Genomic DNA, 22,552 nt, shown 5'->3' on the forward strand with positions numbered 1-22,552 from the left:
CCTGAATTGGGCTCACTGTTGTCAGCACAGAGCCCACTTTGGATCCTCTGCCCCTCCCCTTCTTGCTCGCGTGTGCGTGCTTGCACGCGCTCTCTCTCATTCTCTCTCTCTCTCTCTCTCTCTCTCTCTCTCTCTCTCAAAAATAAATAAATTTTAAAAAAGTATAGTGCTTTATGACAGACACAACCCCAAAGTGGACTCACTGAATTGTATTGGCATGATACATATGGTCAAAGTTAGGCAAAGCTAGTCTCCAAATCGATAAAACTGAATTCAGGTTAAATAGAGCAATCTGTTAAAGGAATCAAACTAGTGTATACGTGAGGATGAAGTACTGGGGAAATTTTTAAAGAAGTTTTGGGTACTTTAAATGGCATTTCTGAACTTCCCCAGAATAGTGTGTGTGTGTGTGTGTGTGTGTGTGTGTGTGTGTGTGTGTGTTTTAATTAAAAGATTGAAATTAATGTGCCTAGTCAAATAGATCCTGCCTTTTCAAAGCAAACTTACAACACCAACACAGAGGAAAACCTTTCTGGTATTTATGAGAGATGATATTGAAAAGCTATCTGCCTATATAGAGTCTATTTTAGTCTCTTTCTGGGTAGGTTATTCTGATAAGAGTATGAATTATATATCTGTATATTTATCTGTAAGAAAACCTATCTATAACCAGATAGTTTACCGTGAAGTTCTATCTGTGTTATATGTTCTGGATGTGTAAATTGATTCAACCACCACAACAGAATTATTTGTGTAAAAAAAAAAAAAAAGTATTCAGACTTTTAAAGGTCACAGTGTGTTTAATCAAATAAGCCTTTTGCTAGATTTATAAATACTATCCAGATTTATTTTCAAATGCATGTAAGATACCAGTTTTTTTAAAGGATTTATTCACATATTATAAACCCAACATGAATTATCACTCATATGTCTTAGTTATATTTAGGCATAAATATAGGAGAGGCCTATATTCCAAAATTGTTTCATTTCCTTATATAAAGAGCAATTTTTCACTAGGCAGTTTCACATTTCCAAAGGGTGCCAAATTAAAAAGGATAAAATACAATTTCATTTTATTTAGCCATGAAGAGGCACCCTGTGGTTGGGGCTTGAAGCTGCCTTCAACATTCTTTAGTGCCCAAGTGCTGGATGTTTCCTGCCTGTATCAACCCTGTGGCCTTTGTATTCACTCCTGGAAGTGAGTTACCAGTGGGGGGCGTACCACATGCACCTTTGGGCTAGTAGACTTTATGGGGAGTTCTTTATCATTTAAGAAGACACCAGAGTCCTTGGCCGGGTACCTGAGATCCTGTTAGTTTAGTTTAGAATTCTTTGCTCTGAAAAATTCAGCCCTGCTACTAATTTTACACTCATTTTCTTTTTCTTCTCTTAACATAATGTTAAAAGTTTTCAGAGGGAAAATAAAATACTTCAAGATGGGCTTTCAACTAAAAAAAATCCACATTTATCTTTTTATAAATTTGGAGTTGAAAATTTGGGTGTGAAAGCTGCTGCATCTCACATTTCTGTCTTGCTCACATATTTAATTATACATGGCAGATCAGAGGAAGTTAGCTCAGGGTAAGGCTAATTAAAAGATGTTTCTTTATAGGTACCATTAGCTGAATAGAAAATGCTTGGAGTCTCATATTCTGTGTTTCTACCCTGATCGAAAAAGCAGGCATAAAAGGTCAGAGGAGGGCTGGTCCTCTGCATTTTAAATGTGAGTCCCAGCAAAGTGGAGAAACCTCAAATATCTCAATCCCAAGAAATAAGAGTGTTTATCTGTTTGTGATGCACCATGTATTCTGTTCCATGTTGAGATAGCACACAGAAGTAATATTGCTTGTATGCAAGATTATTGTGTGTGTGTGTGTGTGTGCATTTATTGCTAATTTCTATACAGTAGCAGTAAAATCCTAACATCTCTAAAGTTGAAATGAGCTTTAAGGTAGGTCAGGCAACCTATACTCTGAACTAATGTTTGCCTGGCACTTAAAAGAAAAAAAAATCGTTTGTTACATTAAGCCTTTTCCTGGAGAGTTTTGTACCCAAACAGCAACCTCATTGTTGTTTGATACAGAGGAAACAGACTGAGTGGTCTTAATTAAAAAGTGCTTTGCTGTACAAGTGTGAAATACGGGAGCAGTCACCCAGCCAGATGTTGAAGCACACAAATTAGGCTTAATTGAGCTGTTTTATTGTTGGGTTTTTATTTTATTTCAAAATGCACTAAGACAGTAAGAGCTTTAAGAGGGGAAATTAAAGAACCCTCTTTGATTTTGGATTTAGCTGCTTAAATTTAGTGGAGTTTATTTATTTTAAGTTTTAATTTAAATTCCAATTAGTTAACATAACATGTAATATTATTTTCAGGTGTAGAATATAGTGATTCGATACTTCCACACAACACCCAGTGCTCATCACATCAAGTGCCCTCCTTAATCCCCATCACCTATTTTACCCATCCCCCTATCACCTCACCTGTGGTAACTAACCATCAGTTTGCTGTCTATAGTTAAGAGTCTCTTTCTTAGTTTGCCTCTCTCTCTCTCCATCTCTCTTTCTCTCTTTCTCTCTCTCTCTCTTTACCTCTTTGCTAATTTGTTTTGTTTCTTAAATTCCACGTGTGAGTGAAACCATATGGTACTTGTCTTGCTCTGACTTATTTTACTTAGCACAATACTCTCTAGCTCCATTCATGTCATAGCAAATGGCAAGATTTCATTTTTTATGGCTGAATAATATCCCATTATATATGTGTGTGTGCACGCGCACACCACATTTTCTTTATCCATTCATCAGTCAATGGACATTTGAGCTGTTTCCAAAGAAAATATCTCTCTTCTTTAAGAAAAGGAAGTTCTTTTCCTCTGGCAACTATGTCTAATGGATTCTTGGTGACAGAAGGGGCTAAATTTGAACTCAACTTCAGTGAGGTAGCTAATGTCTCTGGTTTTCATTTTGGATAGCAAAATAAAATTCGATCTGGCTTACAGGGATGTCTAGAAAGGTCTCCATTTATCTTCCCTTTTCCTTTTATTAAGTTTATTTATTTTGGAGCACAAGTAGGGGAGGGGCAGAGAGAGAGGGAGAGAATCTTAAGATCATCAAGGGGCTCAATCTCACCAACCATGAGGTCATGACCTAAGCCAAAATCAAGGGTCCGATACTAAGCAGCTGAGCCACCCAGATACCCTTTCCTTTTTGATCTCACATTTGAAAAAAATCACTAACTGAATTTTGCTTTCTTTGTTACTTTTCCTTGGCAGTTCTACTCTTCAGCTGGTCCATGGTTGTTCTTTTAGTATCACTACAGGTTACATTGCATTTCTCAATGGTTAAGATACATCCCCTCCTCTCTCTCTCTCTCTCTCTCTCTCTCTCTCTCTCTCTCTCTTTTGTAAAAGCCAATTGATTGTCATAAACAATATAGTTTAACTGATGCTCCATTCAAAATGTTTACATTACGTGTTCAAATCAGTCTTTCCCTACTCTTGTTGTAAAGTCATTTATAGTCATTTGGAATGGTTAAGGCCATTTCAAAGATTATCACGACCAAGGCACCATATAAGGACGTTAAACACCAGATAGATTTGTCTATATCATGTAGGTTCTAGCACAGAGTTGGCATTTAATGAATACTATTTGGCTGATGATGGGTTCAAGAAGTAACTTTCTCAAGGCTACATGGCCACTCAGTGGTAAAAAAACTAAAAGAAAACTTACCTTTGGTGTCACATTATTTAGTCTGCCACTGGTTTGGTGACACATTTCCTCCTTCCCCCAAAATGAATTCTGATTTTTGTGTTGTGGCATAGTTGGAAGAGAGTCTACCTTTCTCTTAACAAAATCATTTAGGGATCAAGGGACATAAGTTTGAAATAGTAATGTGGGCACATATCTGATAAAAGTTCCATTTGTGCACACAAATTGCTTTCTCTCTGCCTCAAACGCAAGCAGGGTCTTGAGATATACCTTCTAACTCAGAAAATTACCTGCTTTTTACAAATGTTAGTATTATACCCATGCAAGACATCATTAAAATTGGTTGTAGCAATATTCAAATGAAATACAAAGGGGAACATATTAGTGGGAGGAGGCACTATATAGACAATCTAATAATCAAGTACAAATAAGTGTATAGGGATAGTCATCCCTTTTCACACGATGCTGGGTAAGACTTGGAGAAGAGAGCTGCTTAGAAAAAGAATGCACTGGATCTAGCTGGGAAGTGCACTGTGGTTCCCCCTGCTCCTTTTTTTCTAGGCATGGGATCATAAGCTTCATAATTTTCATACTACAAGCGCAAATAATATTAATTACTACCTGTGCTCAGAAAGAAGTTTGGGAATTGTTTGACTTTTGATAGCTCCCTTGTAGAGTATCTACTCACGTGTGCAATGAGGATAAGCAGTGAAATGTATCCTTGACTCTAATTGTGATTTTATCTAACTGGACTCATTTTTTTTGGTATGTAAGTGTGTCAAATCTGTTTGTTTTTTTTTTTTTTTTTAATTATACTGCACATCCTTTTTATTTTATTCTCCCTTGGATCTGGTAATGGCCTTCATGACAATGGTCTGTATGAACCTAAGCATGGAAAAGAAATAAAGCTCTACAGAAGGAATGTTATTGCCATGGGTGACCTTTATTGCTAAGAGATGGTTTATGACATTACACATAATTTTTAAGTTATTAATCATTTAGCATTCATTTTAAAAAATCACCTAAGAAGCATGTCAGGCATTTTGTCTTTGAAGATTCTCACTTGTGTCCTTGTGGGAGTTTTGGGTGGCGACTGCTTATCCCCTATGACCTGGAGGCTCTCCTGGAAACACAAGTAAGAAATCGCTGATCATTTTGGACTAAGTGTTTGCATAGCGGAAGAAGCAAAAATAGAAAGTCTAGCTCCTTCACTCAGTGTTGCTTTCCCTTTGCTCTCATGTCTCATCTAGAATACATTTATCTTGTACACCAAATGATCTGCTTTGCACAGCGGTTACTCACACACGCTACTCCTAACATTGGGAGTTGGGATATGGAGGGTGCTCAGTAAATGGTAGTTAAATTGAACTCATTCATTTATTTAACAGTTCTATTGTGTGCCAGGTACTGAGTTCAAGATAAAAGTATGGTTTAGTCTTGGTTCATGCACCTCTGGGATCACTCACAGCAAGGCAGATATTTTAACAAATTATTGCTGCATTTACCTTTGCCTTGGGACAAAGATTCATTTGAAATCCTAGAGGTAGTAACAGTTAAACTGAGTCTCGAGCAGGGCAGGACTTGAGTAGAGGTGATGAATGTCCCAGCAAGCGGCAACAACTGATGTAAAATTAGAGACAAGAGCGAGTAACTTGGACAACAGCAAATGGCTCAGTGGGCCATATGTAGTTAATCCGTGTGAGAGAGTACCGGTAGATGAGTTTGGAAGGAGTGGCAGGGACCCAGATAGTGGCATACCTTGTAATATGATGAAACTTGAGTTCATTTGTTCATGCATTCCGCAGTTCTTGTTTGAGTATCTGTGATGTATTCCAGGACTATTGGAGATGCAATGTCAAACAAGACTAATAAGTTCCATGTTCTCATAGAACTTAAATTCCAGTAGGGAAAAGTAAAAATAAACGAGTGAATATATAAAGAATATAATTACTGATTATTGTAAAAATAAATACCAGGAAGGAAAAAATACATAATGTGGTAGAAAATACCAGGAATGGAATGAAGGCAGACAGAGATGCTTGTAGAAAGTGTAGTCAAAGAAGATGTTCTAAAGAAGACACTTAGCAGAGACCTGAAGGATGATAGAAGCCAGCTGTGGACAGGTGACAGAAGGGAGCCGTGGGCCTGTGAACCAATGAGTGCTCACCTGTGAGAAGAGTCTGGAGCCTAGGGGTGGTGAGAGAGAGTAGCCCGAGGTGCACATAGCCATCTGGACAGGTGCCGCATCACCTCACAAGGGCTTGTGTGCTAGCTTGCTTATTCTCAGTCCAGTGGAAAGCCATTGATACAGATAGTGGAAGTGACATGATTGATAATTGTATAAAGACACTCTGGTTTCCATATACAGAATGGAAGAGTGAGACAAGAGTAGAGACTCAAGGAGAAAAGTTAGGAGAGGATATTGTTACACTCCCAAGATAAGAGGCAATACTTGTCTGGACTGGTAAAGTTTGAGATGGAAAGAAGTAGATGGTTGCAGTCTATATTTTGGAAGTTGAACCCACAGGAATTTGAACCAGTTTATATTTCTAGCCTGTAGAATCAGGACCATAGCCATAAATGACTTTTTATGTAACTGCCTTTTTTCCAGAGGGGAAGTAGTTCTTTGATGTCACATATGCACTAACAGGAGAAACATATAATGTGAAACAAGGACATACTGGTCTTTGCTTTAATTTTGTCTGATTGTCATAGCTGATGGTATATTTCAAGCATGACGACCTTTTAGTTTTAGGGATAGGAAAAGAAGTCATGACTTTACTATGAATAGCAACAGAATGAATTCATTCCAGTACCCAACTAACCTTGTGTTCTTAGCTCCCTCTACTCCAAGGTAGAACAATCCCAGTGATTTGTGATTTTTTTGATGCAGGAGCAAAAAGGGAGCTCCCTGGAATGATGGGAACTGAATCATTCATGGTCGGTGCGTTAAGGCAGAAAGCCTCCTGAATAAGTCTGCAGGAGGAATAACTTAGGATTTTTTTAATGTTTACTTATTTATTTATTTTGAGATGTGTGTGTGGGGAGAGAGAGAGAGAGAGAGAGAGAGAGAGAGAGAGAGAGAGAATATCCCAAGCAGGCTCCATGCTATCAGTACAGAACTTAACGCAGGGCTCCATCTCATGAACTGTGAGATCATGACCTAACTCAAAATCAAGAGTCGGTTGCTTAAACATCTGAGCCATGCCAGGCATCCCCAACTTAGGATTTTTAAGAGACCAGTTTTTATCAACAAAATAATTCTGGGCGTGTCCAAATGCCAAAAGCAAATGATTTTGTTGCATCTTGGCACCAGTGAAAATTTTAATGATTTTAAACAACAACAACAAATTTTATAACAGCACTTCCTGGCTGAAGAAGAAGGTTTTCCAGTCCCACCATGAGCCTGGTGAGAACAGATTGTCCAGTTGGCCATCTCATCAAGGTCAGAGTGGTGCTCTCAGCAAAGGAGCCTCCAGACTGTTACTATTAGAAACCTTGACTAGAAACCTGGATAAATTATCAAGAGGTAAAGATGGTGACTGGAGAGCCTTTCAGGTTTAACAAAGACTAGTAGTAGAAACAAGTGTGGGACATGTTCTGGCAACGGTATGTCATTCTTATTTGGCTGGAGTATTGAGTTTTGGGGCATAGATGGGAGGTATGAAGAGCAATTGAGTGGTACTAGGGAAGCCTTGAGTTCCAGGGTCACCAGATGATCTAAGCAATCTACTATGTCATACTACCAACCTTTCCACATTAGAAGTCAGGACAAGTATAAGATGAGATGAAAAAATAAGTACTGAGCTAACAGAATATTTACCGGAGGCTATCCTAGAAAACGGGCTGGATAGATATCAAATGGACATAATATGCATCACAGGGGAGATGTGCTCTCTGTGCCCATTGAGTAATTGAGTTATTCTCTACTCAATCTGTTCAGACCCATTTTGAATGTCAAGGAGTAAAGTTAATCCTCCTTATCCTTCCATGTTCTCCTTATCCTACCATGTTGCTGGTAGATCTCCCAGACCACAGGATATTAGATGGATTATCTAATATCTATAGAGGATGAGCCAGTCCAGGTTGAGCTGGTATTGAGACTGAGGTTTGGGGATGCTCACCAGGGAAGGTCCTCACTTGATACTAAGGTCAGCTTTCAGCTGGTCACTTGGCCCTCTAGGTAGGGACCCTTTTGAAAGTCTCTTTTTTTTTCCTCCTCTGTACCCTCGAGTTATGTCCTCTTGTGACTGTTTGTCCTTTCCTCAGCTTTAACTTTCCCTTGTCTCTGGGGGCATAATAGCATTTGTGCTGCAAACTTGCTGTGAAACATTGTGCTCTTTATTTATCCAGCATTGTATTTCTTTGAGTTTTGCACTTTCTTTTGACTCCATGTACCTGCTTCAGTTTGGACAAGGGAGAAGGGAGGAAAACACGTAACAACACAGAAGCCTGACACCAGAATGTCTGTGAGAAAGGAAGGTATGCAGGAAACAAGCTGTCACACAGATAACCCCTTCCGGGGGTATATACTTGTCAACCCTAGTCTACCTGTGTTTCTCTTCTTCTTGAAGCGGGCACCCTGGGCAACGGTTTGGAGGAATTTTGAGAGCCCAGAATAAGAAACACAGGCCCTGGAATTTAATCCTCACTGTTGACGATTTGGTGATATTCAAGGACAAAGTCAGTAACCTCTTGTAGGACTTGATTCCTCATCTCAAAATGAAGTAGTTGCCCAGATGAGGCCCACTTGGATGGTCCTTTGCAGGCTTAACAGGCTATGGTTTAGCCTTTTTCAACCCGTGAGACATTTGATTTATCTGGTTCTTCAACATGCATACATAGCTGGTTACCTAGAAAAAAAATCTGTATTGAAAGAGCCAAGAATTGGATTTAGTTCCTTCAGCTGGGGCTTTCCTGGCCAGTGTTTGGCCTCTTGTAAACAAACAGCCTTTCTCCCGAGCAGAGCTCATTTGTGATGTTGCGGTTTCCTAACCAGAAGAGGAAGAATATGCATCTCAAATAATTTCTTGAGGTTTTATTCACTGTTAGTTTAGTGCTGTTATATTTAGCCACATTTTAAGCTCTCCAATTTCCTTTGAAATGCACAGGGGAGGGAAATGAGGAAAGCAATTGGAAAACAATAGAAAAGACATTTAGAATAACAAGAGAAAGGCTTGGTGAAACCTACAAATGTTTGGGAAATACTTCAAGACTTTCTACAAAGCCTTAAACACACCACCTGTTTCTCTCATTTGAGGCTTCAATGGGATGTATACACTGCTTTCAAAGCTATTAAGAGCTATAGAAGTTTTGCCTTCCAGTGAATAAATGTGCATCATCGACACTGCCTCTCACTCCCTGCTTCAGACCTTTTTGAAGATAAGTCTTTATCTTGGCTTTCTACTTCCTGCTTCATTAATTGCCCGGCTAAGCTAATGAAGCCCATTTGGTGTTGTGAACATTCAAAGCCTCAAGTGTATGAAAGCCACTGTCCTTTAATTATGTAAAACAGATATTAAAAAAGAATTCCCTGCCTCTAACCAGGATCAAGACACCAGGAACGAATTCTGAAATTTAAGCCCATTCAGAGCTGGGCTTTCGTGCTTATATTCATTTGCTGATCTTAAAACACTGTGGCACCTCCTTCCAAGGTGTACTTTCTTTGTTTTCCTCTCCTGCAACTGATGGTACAGGCCCTGGAGGACCCAGCTACCACCCCATTTGGTAGGTGACAGGAATCCTCCAAGTTAGGGATCATGATTTGGGAACTCTGATCTGGGTTTGGCATCCCTTTTACCTCTCACAGGTGTCTTACTACATTTTGACAGGTGCCTGACATGAGATGCTGTCAGAGCTGGGATTTAACCTTGGAATGCCACCTTCAATTAAGGTGTTTCTGGATTGGAAACAGTGAAATGGATCTGAGTGTTTGATGCCTCAATATTGTTGTATTTAATTTTATTTCTGTACCAGATGTACTGCCGGTGTGGGCATTTCTTTTTTCAGGTGTTACAAAAATAGGTGCTGGTTGTGCTCTGTGACTAGAACTGTGAGTTTGATGAGCTGTTCTTGGTGAAGAAGTCAGATGAAGTAGGGCTGTCATCCTAAAATATATGCCATGGAAGGCAGATCTGCTATTGTTTTCATACCTCCACACTTAATGGGGTTTTAATTTATCATAAGTGTCTAGACTGCTAATAGCAATGAAACTCATTAGAAATCATTCTCCAAATATATGACATATAACAAAATAAATGATTGAGAACTTGAGATGAGGGAAAGGCTGTCAGTGGATAGACTCTCTTCAAAACTGTGCACTGTGTGAATGCAGATGTTTGTGGAGAGTGTAGCCTTCCCCCTTCCCACCGCCCCCATGTTATTTGGTTGTTTTTTTTTTTTTTTTCCCTGAGCATACATATATTTAGCTCTGCCTAGCAAGAAAGGTATGATTCTCACACCTTATAATATACACAGTTTTTACAAATGAGGGGACCTCATTTGTCCTCATGATAGTTTGGAGCTAGACAGATGACAAACAACAACAACAACAACAACAACAACAAAGAAAATTTTAAATGTTGAGGCTTTTATTAGGCAGAATACAGAACTCTCTCCCTCTGTCCAAAGACGTCCTAATCCCTGGGAACTGAATGAGTGTCATTACATGACAATGGGGAATTAAGGCTACAGATGGAATTGAGGTAGTTAAATCCCTGACCTTAAAATAGGGAGGTTATCCTGGATTATCCCAGTGGGCCTGGGGTAATCACAGCAGTCCTTAAAGTGGATGAGGGAGATGGAAGAGGAGATTAGGGTGATGCCCTGTGAAATGGACTTGACCTACTATTGCCCACTTTGAAGATGGACAGAGGGAGGCATGCATTCGGGATGTAGGAGGCCTTTAGAAGCTGGAAAAGAAGCCTCCAGATAGGAACTCAGCTCTGCCCACACCTTCGGTTTAATGCAATGAGACCCAGGTCATATTTCCAAACTACAGAAGGATAAGATGATAAATTTGTGTTGTTTAAAGCCACTAAATTTGTGGTAATTTGATACAGCAGTTAGGAAACCTCCTAAGTGAGGCAGTAGTTACCTCATTTTCTTCCCCCCATTCATGTTTGGGCATAAAAGCACAGTTCTTCTTCCATTTGGAATTTTTCTCCTCTTTGATAACAGATGTCTTTGGCCCCAAGCTAGTTCTAACATTAAATATGTTCAGTTTGAATAGGTGCACAATCTGTTTTCTTCCCTCTGATCCCTGATATTACATGAAAAATTACTTACAGGCAGCTATTAAGACTCTTAGTGCTAATATTTTTTATTTGCTTATCAGGTTCTTGGTTTACAGTAAATGTTGTTTTTATTTTTATTATTATGCTGCTCCAGGCAGCTCAGACATCTCAGCCCATCTTGTTAGATTTAGGATGGATTTGCCTGAGTTTCTTTCTGTCTTTTCCTTCTGCTCCTTAAGACTCTCCTGATGGTTTCTTGTAAACTTTGTTCTTTCTGTATGCATTCTTTGTCTGAGATATATGTTTGGTATAAGAAAAGCAACCCTGAATTGAATCAATCAAGAAATACTACCATGTTTTACATGGTTTTTAGTTTAAAGTTGGGCCTTAACCTAAAAATTATATAGTTAAAAAAAACAAACAAACAAAAAGAAATGACCTTGAAAATCTCATCTGTCATCCCTAAAGTAGGACAAAGAGATAACATTGTTTTCTGTATCTACTGTGGCCAGTCTCTCCTCTATCTTTGGCACAGATCATTGTTTTTGGAGCTAAGAATCAGATAAAGTTGGCTGTGTTCTGGGGCCATGTCATACAAAGATGAAAAACCTTGATGTAATGAATTCTCACATGGTACCAAGCAGATATAATTAAATCAGTGTAAAGCAATTGTATTTACGGAAGTTGAAAGAACTGTGCTGTATAATACTTCCTTCCTCCCTTTCTTCTGATTCATTTACAGTTATATATTGAGTGTTTGCTATATTCTAGGCATGGCTTCTGAGAACAGTGGCCATTATGAAATTGTTGCTGTACTATTTTTTAAAAGACCTTTTTTTTTTCGTGTGTGTGTGTACACGTGACATTTTGGCTATAACAGCAGAAAGTGTCGTTTGTTGTTGTTTACTTTCTTTTCAAGAAACCTTCCTATTAATCTATCCTCAAAGCATTTTTCTTCCAGCAGAGCAGCCTTCCCAGGCAGGCTTCAGAAGAGTTCTGGAAGAGTCAGTTTGTGAGAATGAAATTCTCAACAGCCTGGTCATTTTGCTCCTTAAGGTTTGTGAGAGTCAGCTCTGCTTCAGCTAAGTTATTTGCATTTGCAAAGATCTCTTTCTAAATAAGCTGCTGAGGAGCAGCGCCTTTTTCAAGGAGAGGACTCTCTACCACTGTGTCAATAAGTTAGGGCCAAGAAGTTAGTCATTCTCTGGTTGTCTATCTAAGCTTTATGGCTAATCTGTCAGGGATGGGTATGATGAGATAGATTTCAAAACATTATTCATTGTTTCACTCCTGCTTCATCTTGCTTTGCTCATTGATTTCCTTCACGTCTACCCTGAGGACTTTACATTCACCCCAAACTCAGCAGATCTTTCTCACAGCAGGTCTACAGGCCATTGGCTTCTAAGAAGCACTAATGCTTGTCTCCTCTGATCTTTGTTTTACCCAAAGCCTCTGTGGTCTGATTGGTAGCAGGTACATGCTGAGCCCAGCATCAGAGGAGCCCATCAAAGACATTTTACATCATGTCAGCTCTCAACCATCCAAGACGTCAACGTGTCACTCTTGGTAGAAAGCAGAGGGAGGGTTGCCATCTTCACTTCATTGGTCATTCTAAGAGGCTCCCTTCTCTTCAATTACTCATGGGTGTCAGAAGAAGAAAGAGAACACTGAAGAGGTATTATGTGCTGTGCCACTTCAAAGGTGATTACTTGTTCTTCCCATCAATCATGTAAAGAAAATTCTCCTAGCTTGCTTGATAATCCTATTTTTCCTTTGCGGAAGGAGACTGACTTGCTGCCAGAGGAGCTGCCAAATTAGCAGTGTCATTACCAACTTTTGAACTCATTAGGGCTTATTTAGTATTCCCAAACAGTAGAGGGTTTGAAAAATAATTTCTCCAGTGGCGGGTATGAAGTGGAGGCAGTAACAGTTTTTCAGGAAACAAATTGCAGATTAATTTTTCAGATTTGCAGGTATTATTGCTTGGGCACTTAGTGAAGGGTTAAATTTGTTTCTAGAATTAAATGATGCCAGGTCATATAGGTTGTTGTTGTTGTTGTTGTGTGTCATCATGCCCAGATTCCTTTTGTTTCTGAATCAAGGGAGAATACTTTCATATATGTAAAGCACTTACATCCATGTTTATATACACATATACTGTGTGCCTGGCACACAGTAGGTGCTGTGTATCAGTGCTGGCTGCTGTTGGTATTGCTGTTGTTGTTATCCCATCAATTTTAATTCACATATTGAGATTCATTTTTTGTTGTTGTTGAGACTTGATTTTATTATTTGGACTTGTGACCCAAAAGGCCATCTGGCCAGCTTGCTGGCTTCCTTCCTTCTGTCCATCCATTCATCCATCTATCCAGGCTGCCATCTGCTCATTTATTCATTCAACATTTGTTGAGCTTCATCTGTTTTGTGCCAGGAAGTGCACACTAGAGTCATAGTTCCTTCCTACTTGGAGCTCATGGTCTGTTGGGGATAAAACCAAAAACAACAATAAAACAGGTACTAAGTAGACCAATGAAATTAGTCTAAACTGTGGTAAGTACTCTAAAGAAAGTAAATGTGTCATAAAGCCAACAAAGATTAATTACCTGTGTTTGTTAAGACCACTGATTATAGCTCTTTATAAGATGCATGCTTGAACTAATCCCCCAATGTTCAAAATCAACCTGTGAAACCATTTGGGATTATGTAACTAGCTGTCATCCATCCCCCAGCAAAGAGTGGACCCCATGTCATAGCTTACCATCCATGGTGGCCATGCCATCACCATCACACTTGGGGCTGTTCTTTTAAGTCTCCAGCTTTGTTTCAACCTCAAAGCACACATTTGGACAAACTGGTCCAAAAACACATTCTCTTGAAAACGTTGCCTTATGTACTCCTTGCTGATCAAGTCTGAATATTTATTTACTGATTCAGCAAATATTTATTGAGTACCTACCATGTGCCAGGCAGTTTCCATGTGTGAGCGTATTAACAGTGTATGGTATGCCTGGTACTAACATGAGCCAAGCTCATTATCCAAGTAAATATGTTTGTTGACATTTATAGTGAATGTTAAGCTTTAAATCTTATGTAACTGGAAGATGCATTGTCTTTAAACACAGTAAGCAGAAGGGAATGGAACAGCATCGCATCTGTAAAGTCAGGCACATCCTAATAATTCCTATAAGGTGAGGCTCATTCATAATGTTCATTTATATGAAGGAAGGAAAGGTCTCTGAAGGCAGAAACCAGGGAAGTGTTCCTGAAGAAGTCAGGAGTGAGATTATTTGTGAATTATAGTTAGGGTTTCCATGACCTGATAATATGGGGGCAGGAAGGCACTTCACATGGAGAGAGCATCATTTTATGCACAGAGTTACAGGCTGAGGGCAAAGAAATGGCCAATTTGGCCATGTTGCTAATCAGTGAGGGCAGGGGACTTGAATGAAGCTCCTCTGATTGGCATTCAAATGCTCTTCTACTCTACCAGGTGATCTTTCTAGAATCTTACCTCTAGCTGTAAACTTAATATTTAGAGCCATTTTAAACTGACAACTTACTATATGTGAGGCACTTTCCAAATTGTTTTTCAGTTAGCCTCCCAACAGCTCTGTTGATCAGGTAGTATAGGATGTTTACAAATGGGGCAACTTAAGTCAGGGCAAGAAACTCACGCAAGGGCATGCAGCCAGTGACTGCCAGATGTGAACCATACTTGCCCAAAGGTACAGAAGAGGTCATTTTAAGGACTTTTGTGTAGTATCTCCTGTCCTGCTCCCCTTTTGTTATGTTTCTGGCTTTTAACAAGTATATGAGTTTCTGAAATGACACCATTTGGCATCCATCTTCGACCAGAATGATGGAAACTTTCTGGAAAAAAAAAAAAACAAAACTAATAACTTTAGGGTTCGCTTTGGCTTTGAAGGCACTGCAAGCCAAAACGCTTATGGTCAAGAAAGAAATAATAGGGGTGCCTGGATGACTCATTTGGAAGAGCATGTGACTCTTGATCTCTGGGTCACATGTCCTAGCCCCAGTTTGGGCATAGAGATGACTTTAAAAATATAAATAAACTTAAAGGAAGAAATTGTGAACAGTTTTGAATGTGCACTCGTGCATGAGTCAGTGTTCTATCGATTTCTAGCTGCTTACATGAAAAGGAAGGATTTACTATAAGTACAAAATTATGTCTTCTGGAACCTAAATGAAGGCTGTCCTACAGCCTTTGGAGGAACTTAGAGATGAAAAATTAGAGAAACTTGGGTGGAATGATCTGTTCTTGGTCAAGTTCTTTCTGTGGGTCTGTACCATTCTTTCTCTCTGAGGGTCATGGACTACCTCTTTTCATACCACATAAAAGGACACATGGAGGCCTACATCTCCTGAGTGGATGTACTCCAAAATCCAGGTCACTCTGTTTTGTCCCTATTCTAAATGCTGAGGCATCCTATCCCTTTGGAAAGGGCAAGCCATTTCCAGAGAAGACACTGGGCACACAACTCAAATGATGGTGTCTCCAACACATACAAGAGAAGACACAGTCTCTGTCCTTGGCATCTCATTAGGGAGAATGCCAACAGGAGGTGGCTGAAACAACAGTAAGGTCAGAGAATCTAGCACGTCCCTGATTCTGAGGATGTGAAAAGAACAGGCAGGATTGGTGCAGAAAGTTAGTCCAGGAAAACTTCTAAATGCCTTATATCATGGAATTTCAGTTTCAAGCTCACTAAAACAGCTGTTGTGATTTCATATTCATAGTGATTTAAGGGAAATTATAAGTAGATGATGACACTAGATACAAATACCCGGGTCTACACTCATCAGCATGTTACTCCTGTCTCCTCCTCTCATCCTTCTGCATTCACTGCACCACAGATTTTATACCCCAACAATAGTAGGTTATGGTAATTGACATCCAGTCCACAAAAGGAATGAATGATGCCATGCCTCCTTCATATCACCTGTCTCAGTTGTCATTTTAAATTGTGTAATTATTTGACTAATGTCTGTTTGCCTAGGTTCTAAACACCACAAATCTCTTGCCTCCAGTCTAGTGTCCGGCACAAGGTGGGAGCTCAGTATATGTGTGGAATGAATGAATGAATGAATGAATGATTCCTTGACCATAGCACCCTTGTTAAGCTCAGGTGGGAACAAGTAGAAGTGATTTAACTTCCAGCATTTGTGAAACCCCAACCTCTCTTTCCTTTATTATATTTTTCAACTTACAAAGGTAATATATGTTCACATATAAATTCACATAATAAATTCAAAGACTGCACCAGAAGGGTAAAAAGTGAAAAAAGTAAAAAGCCAGGGTCATCTTCTCTTTCCAGTCCTGATTCTTTTTCCAGAAGTTACTCCTCTGAATCCATTGTAGAATAGTAGTCCCCCCTTATCTATGGGGGAACATTCCAAGACCCCCAGTGGATGCCTGAAATTGTGGATAGTACCAAACCCTATAGATACAATTTCCTCCCTATACATACGTACCTGTGACATGGCTTAATTTATAAATTCAGCACAATAAGAGATTAGTGACAATAATGGATAATAAAATAGAACACTTATAATAATATGCTGAAATAAACATTATGTGAATATGGTCTCTCACTCTTTCAAAATATCTTATTCTGTACTCACCCTTCTTTTTGTGATGATGTGAGATGATAAATACCCACATCATGAGATGAAGTGAGGAGAGCAAGATATTCATTGTGTCCCAGCAGTAGGCTACTGTTGACCTTCAGATGATTCATCAGAAGGAGGCTCATGTGCTTCTGGACTGTGGTTGACCACAGGTAACTGAAATTGCAGAAAGCCAAACGGTAGACAATGGGGAGGTGTATTATCCTTTCTGATGCTTATTTCTTGAGTTTGTTTAAAAAAATCATGTTGCTATAAACAGTGTGATTTTTTCCCCACCTAATATGTTATGGACATCTTTCCTGTCAATACATCAATATGTCATTTATCACAGAGTATCAAAGGGCTAATTTGGTGCTGAGGGACATTCGACAACCATTACAACAGAGCATGCTTTAGGCCAAAGCTGGCTCACTGCCAGTTTTTTTTTAATAAAGATTTGTTGGAACACAGACATACTCATCTGTTTACGTATTTGATTATTCTCATGCTCTAATGCTAAGATGTTGCAGCAGAGGTCTTGTACCCTGCAATGCCTGAAATATTTACTCTCTTTCTCTCAAAAAAAATGTTTGCTGACCTCTAATATGGTCTACTCCACGTTTGTCTATCACTGTCTTGATGATCGGGCCAGGACCCCATATCAAGGACAATGCGCTCCCCTCATCCTGTTTGTCAGAAACACCAGAATCGCTTAGTGTTTGTGGATATTCGAGTTTCCTCTTTCTCTTGGCAAGTTTTGACAAGTGATTTGGGTTACTGGAAAGCAGACAGAGAAGATGCCTGGCTTGTGTGCTTGTTATTACTTCAATTTCACTAATTAAGATCCTTTTTACATTTCTCAAAAAAAAAAAAAAACCACATAAATAGATACATACACTGCCCACATCTGTTTGTTTAATTGGGAACTTCCTAGTTTATTGCTAGATAGTTAATAAACCAGGGCATAATTAAGTAATAGCCCACATTTATTACCATCACTCAGTAAGTAGCACAGTGTGTGAAGTATACATTCTTGGATTTCCTGATTGGAATCCATACACAGTTAATATTTGGTTAGGGTATGCTGGCATCTCGATAAAAGTACACATGACTACCTAATAGTACCTTGAACAGGGCCTTTTACCAGAAAGTAGTTCTACCTGAGTCAACTTTTAGTTGACTTCAAGGTCATCTTGCCACTGTTAGTGCCCCAGGTGGGAGTGTGATGGAGAGTGGTGTGCACAGCAGTTTCCAGCCCCACCTGGTGGTGACAAGGCTTTGGAGGCATCTGTTCACTATGGACCTTGGCCAACTCTACAGTAAAAAGGAGCCCTTAAGTTTTTTAAGAGGCCTGGATGTTAAATTTTAATACATGGAACCACCCAGAACCTTGTATAAAACGCAAATTCCAGGATTCCATATGGCAGATTCAGGTTCAGTAGACCTGGGTTGGGGCCCCGAAATCTTCATTTTTAAAATAAACCCCTCTGGTGATTCTGATGAGAATGTTCAGGGACCAAACTTGGAGAAGCACTGCCCTCCTCTGGCACCTTCCTCCATCCTCTCCTCCCCCACTTTCCCTTTCTCTTCTCAACTTTCTTTCTCTCCACCCCCATGCCAATGTGTACACACTCACAAAGTGTGGCTGTACTCAGCGGGGAAACTAGAACTCATCTCTTCTCCAATCCACCCCACTCTGCCCTGATTTGTTCACAGGTTCTCTCTCTCTCTGTCTCTCTCTCCGTGTCTTTCTCTCATGCAAATGTTTGCATCTAAGAAAATCAGTGGATTCAACTCTGGGGCCAACTTTGTCATTAAAGGTTGCCAATCCTCACCCTTCTCAGGAATTCTAGGAATTCAGACAAGCTAAAGCCCACTGGCACCTGATGTGGCCTTGGGCCAGGCCTGTCTCACTCATCATGTTAGAGTCCCTCTCACAGCATTTGGTGAGTCAGTGCTCAGTAAATATTAGGTGAATGACACATGAATGAGAAATCAGTGCATGAATGAAATGGAAGACAAAGTATGTCTCAGAAATGTTGCCAGCAGCTCATTAGAGCTGTAAGGCTCTCAAGATGTTTTATTTACCTGAAACCAAATGTCTCTGCCTCAGAAATGGTTTATATTTGGAGACTGGATTTGAAAGATATGTTTCTTTCAAAGCCGAACCTGTGTTTGGCCGCTGGCTTCTCTGGAAAATGTCCCCCTTTCCCAAACATACCCCTTCATCATGAGCACTGGAAAACAAATGGTGGATTTTCCTTTTGTTTTCACTTTTCCTAAAATCACAGAAGGTATCTCTGGATAGTGATTTTCGAGATTTTATGTACCCTCTTTTGGCTCATTTCAACCCTCTGTGACATTTGTAATTAATTTTTTTTTCTTTCCAGGATCCACATTTTGAACTCTCAAATAATGTGGGAAATCACATTGAAATAAAATTAAAAAAAGATTTCCCCCTGCCTTTTCAAGATTATATGTTTGGGAATTAACTCAATGAGTTATAAACATTCTTCATCATTAAAATAATGACAACAAATGATAGTTTGTGATGTTTCAAACATGCTGGAATGGAAAAAATCTGTAATTATCACATCTTTACTGTAAACTTTCAATAGTGGAAAACTGTCTGACATTCTTGGGGATTTTTTTCAGAGCTCATGAATCATAAGAATGCATCCTCTTCCCTGCATTCTTTTTCTTCTCTTCAGTTAGTCATCTGGGCTGTGATTTCTGGTTGCTCGGGAGGGTCGTGTGACTTGGAGGACGAACTTAAAACTTGGCAGTTGGTTAGTAACTAGGAGCTCACCATTTATTTCCTTCCCACACATCTTTTTTGTTCACTTGGAATTAATTTTTTTTTTCAAAACAAAAGCAAACAAATGAGAGGAGAGAAGGTACGGGCGGCTCATGACTGACTAGAAGCAAAGAAGGGGGGAGGAGAAAGAAGTTGAAAGGGCCAGGAGAAGAAAAGGCCAAGGGCTGGACAGTTGAGGTGCTGGGAGCAGAGGGAGGCTTGGCAAAAGAAAGCACCATTTTTACATGTTCTGAGATGGATTTAAAAGTTAAAAATCAGTTTCGCTTTTAAAAAAGCGCCCATAGTTGCTTGTATTCTCCAACTGTGAAAAGAGTAACACCATCTTCAACTGTGTAGATAGATTTAAAAACAAAAAACAGTGGCACCTGGGTGGCTCATTCAGTTAAGTGTCTGACTTCGGCTCAGGTCATGATCTCATGGTTCATGAGTTCAAGCCCAGCATCAGGCTCTGTGCTGATGGCTCAGAGCCTGGAGGTTGCTTCGGATTCTGTCTCTTTCTCTCTCTGACCCTCCCCTGCTCATTCTCTGTCTCTATCTCTCAAAAATAAACATTGAAAGAAAAATTAAAAAAAAATGTAAGAGGCTTCCTATTAAAGCAAGCCTGAGGTGCCGGTGCCCCCGCTCCTGACATAACAGCAACAAGTCAGTAGTGTGCACACGACCTCATGTGTTCCCCCATTGCCTTTGAAACAGTAACTCCCTCTGGTTTTGTTGCTCTATTTTCAAGTCACCAAAAAACAGTAGCTGTACTTATTAAAGCCTTCTGAGCCATATCTCGGGCTGTAGGCTCTGCAGCATCTTGTTAGTCCTTCCAGAGAACACACAAAGTCATACAATCTCCACTGAACAAGGGAAGTGAATCCCAACAAGGCCAAGCAATTTGTTCAAGGGTACTTGTAAGTGATAGACCTGAGATTCAAAGTCGTGTGTGTGTGTGTGTGTTTGTGTGTGTGTCTTTTTTAACTTTCAGTTTTGAAATAATTTTAGATGTGCAAAAATGTTGCAATCATAGTATAAAGAATTCTTGTAAGTCTTCCTTTAGATTCTCCAGATATTAATACTTGACCTTGCTTCATCATATTTTCTCTCTATATATATTTTTTCTGAATTTTTGCAATAAGTTGCAGACAATGATGCTCCCTTCTACATACTTCAGTATGTAATTTCTATAAAAAAAAAAAAAAAAGACAGTGTCTTAGAAAATCAGTGTATGGGGCTCCTGGGTGGCCTAGTCAGTTGAGCAACCGACTTCGGCTCAGGTCATGATCTCATGGTTTGTGAGTTCGAGCCCCGCGTCGAGCTCTGTGCTGCCAGCTCAGAGCCTGGAGCCTCCTTCTGATTCTGTCTCCCTCTCTCTCTGACCCTCTCCCACTCATGCTCTGTCTCTCTCTCTGCCTCAGAAATAAATTTAAAAAAACATTAAAAAAAATCAGTGTATGGCTATCAAGCCAGGAAATAAACATTGATTCAGTGCTGTTGGACTTACTGTAATTTTGACAATGTGCTTTTTTTTCCTGGTCTGTGTTCCATTCTATGATCATACATTATATTTAGTTTTCATGTCTCTTAGTGTCTTTTTTTTTTTGTTTTTGAGAGAGAGAGATCATGCAAGTAGGGAGAGGGACAGAGGGGGAGGCAGAGAGAGAGAGAGAGAGAGATAGAGAGAGAGAGAGAGAGAGAGAGAATCTTAAGTAGGCTCTACACTCAGCAAGGAGCCTGACACGGGGCCTGATCCCATGACCCTGGCATCATGATGTGAGCCGAAATCAAGAGTTGGACACTCAACCAACTGAGCCACCCAGGTGCCCCTCTTGGTATCTTCTTAACGTCAATTTCTCAGACTCCTAGTCTTTCATTATTGTGACATTTTTGGAAAATAGAGACCTGCTGCTTTCCTGAATCTTCCTTAATTTGGGTTTATCTGATAATGTGATATTCTTTCATGATCCATTGGAATGGAATCACATTTACATTTTTGACAGGAATGCCACAGAAGTAATACTGTATCCTGAGCGCATTATATGGAGAAGCATATGGTGTCTATTTGTCCCATTCCTGATGATACTTGTTAACTTTGATCACTTGGTTATTGTGCCAGGCTTTTTCCACTTCATTTTACCCTTTCTAATTAATAAGTATATCTTAAAGAGAGATACCTTTAAACAATTGAAATATCTTCTTTTTATGATACTTTTGTCCATTTGTTTTAGCATTCACTAATGCTTCTTACCTGGAACGATTATTGTGGAGATTGCCAAATGGTGATGTATGTATTAGTTGGGGTTTTATAAGGAAGAGCTTTTCTTTCTCCTCTTTTTATTTATCTATTTATAGCAGCATGAATTCACATATTTATTTTTATTCTATAGGTTATGGTCATTTACTGTTATCACTTTGTTTTGCTCAGAGTATATCAGGTTTAGCGAGGGGAGCCCCTTTGGGCTGATTCAGGTGTCCTTTTGCCATGCCTCCTGTAATTTTTTTCAGACTTTTCTTGCTTTCTAGAACCACAAGATACTCCAGATTCATCTTGTTTCTTCCATGTCCCTTCCCTGGAGTCGCCATTTCTCCAAGGAGCTCTGGTTCTTTTTGCTGAAGAGTTGTATTTAGAAACCAAGAGCTGGATATTAAGTGTCCTCAATGGTACTGTGCTGTCATTGCTTCCCAGCCTCTCCATGGATACATTAGGAAATGCCTATTTATGCACACATTACATCTATACCTTGATTTCAGTTTGTGTATTGAAAACTGCGAATTCACAGTGACACATACTTTCAATCTATCATAAGCCTTCTGTGGGCTCCGCTCCTGAAATAGATACTTTGGAGTCCTTGAATGATTTTTAGTTGTCACTGTTTTCAACACTTCTCTTTTGAATGCTTTTTTTTTTTCCTTTAGGGAAAATATATTTCTGTGTCTACTAAGTTTTGTCTATTTTATTTAACTAGCTATTTATTACAAACAGATCACCAGCATATAAATACAGGCCCCAAACTCCACAAAAATAACGGCTTAATTTTTTGTCTTAAATTGTCTTCAGTGTCTCATAGGAAAGGGGAGATATGTTTTCCTCCTACTTTTCAATCACATATCATTTTGGTGACTATTTTACTTTTCATGCTTGTTTTAGGAGTAAAACACAGAGTTTGATTTTTTTTTTCCT

General features: G+C 39.4%; 1 protein-coding gene across 8 annotated transcripts in view; it reads left to right on the forward strand.

Annotated features, from left to right (window-relative positions):
- FHIT (fragile histidine triad diadenosine triphosphatase) overlaps nt 1-22,552 on the forward strand; it is a 1,437,020-nt gene that overhangs the window by 1,071,328 nt on the left and 343,140 nt on the right. The gene's annotated exons all lie outside the window — the stretch shown is intronic.

This window comes from Herpailurus yagouaroundi, unplaced genomic scaffold (genome assembly GCF_014898765.1).
Source record: "Herpailurus yagouaroundi ecotype Mexico unplaced genomic scaffold, PumYag 213, whole genome shotgun sequence".
NCBI classification, from domain to species: Eukaryota; Metazoa; Chordata; class Mammalia; order Carnivora; family Felidae; genus Herpailurus; species Herpailurus yagouaroundi.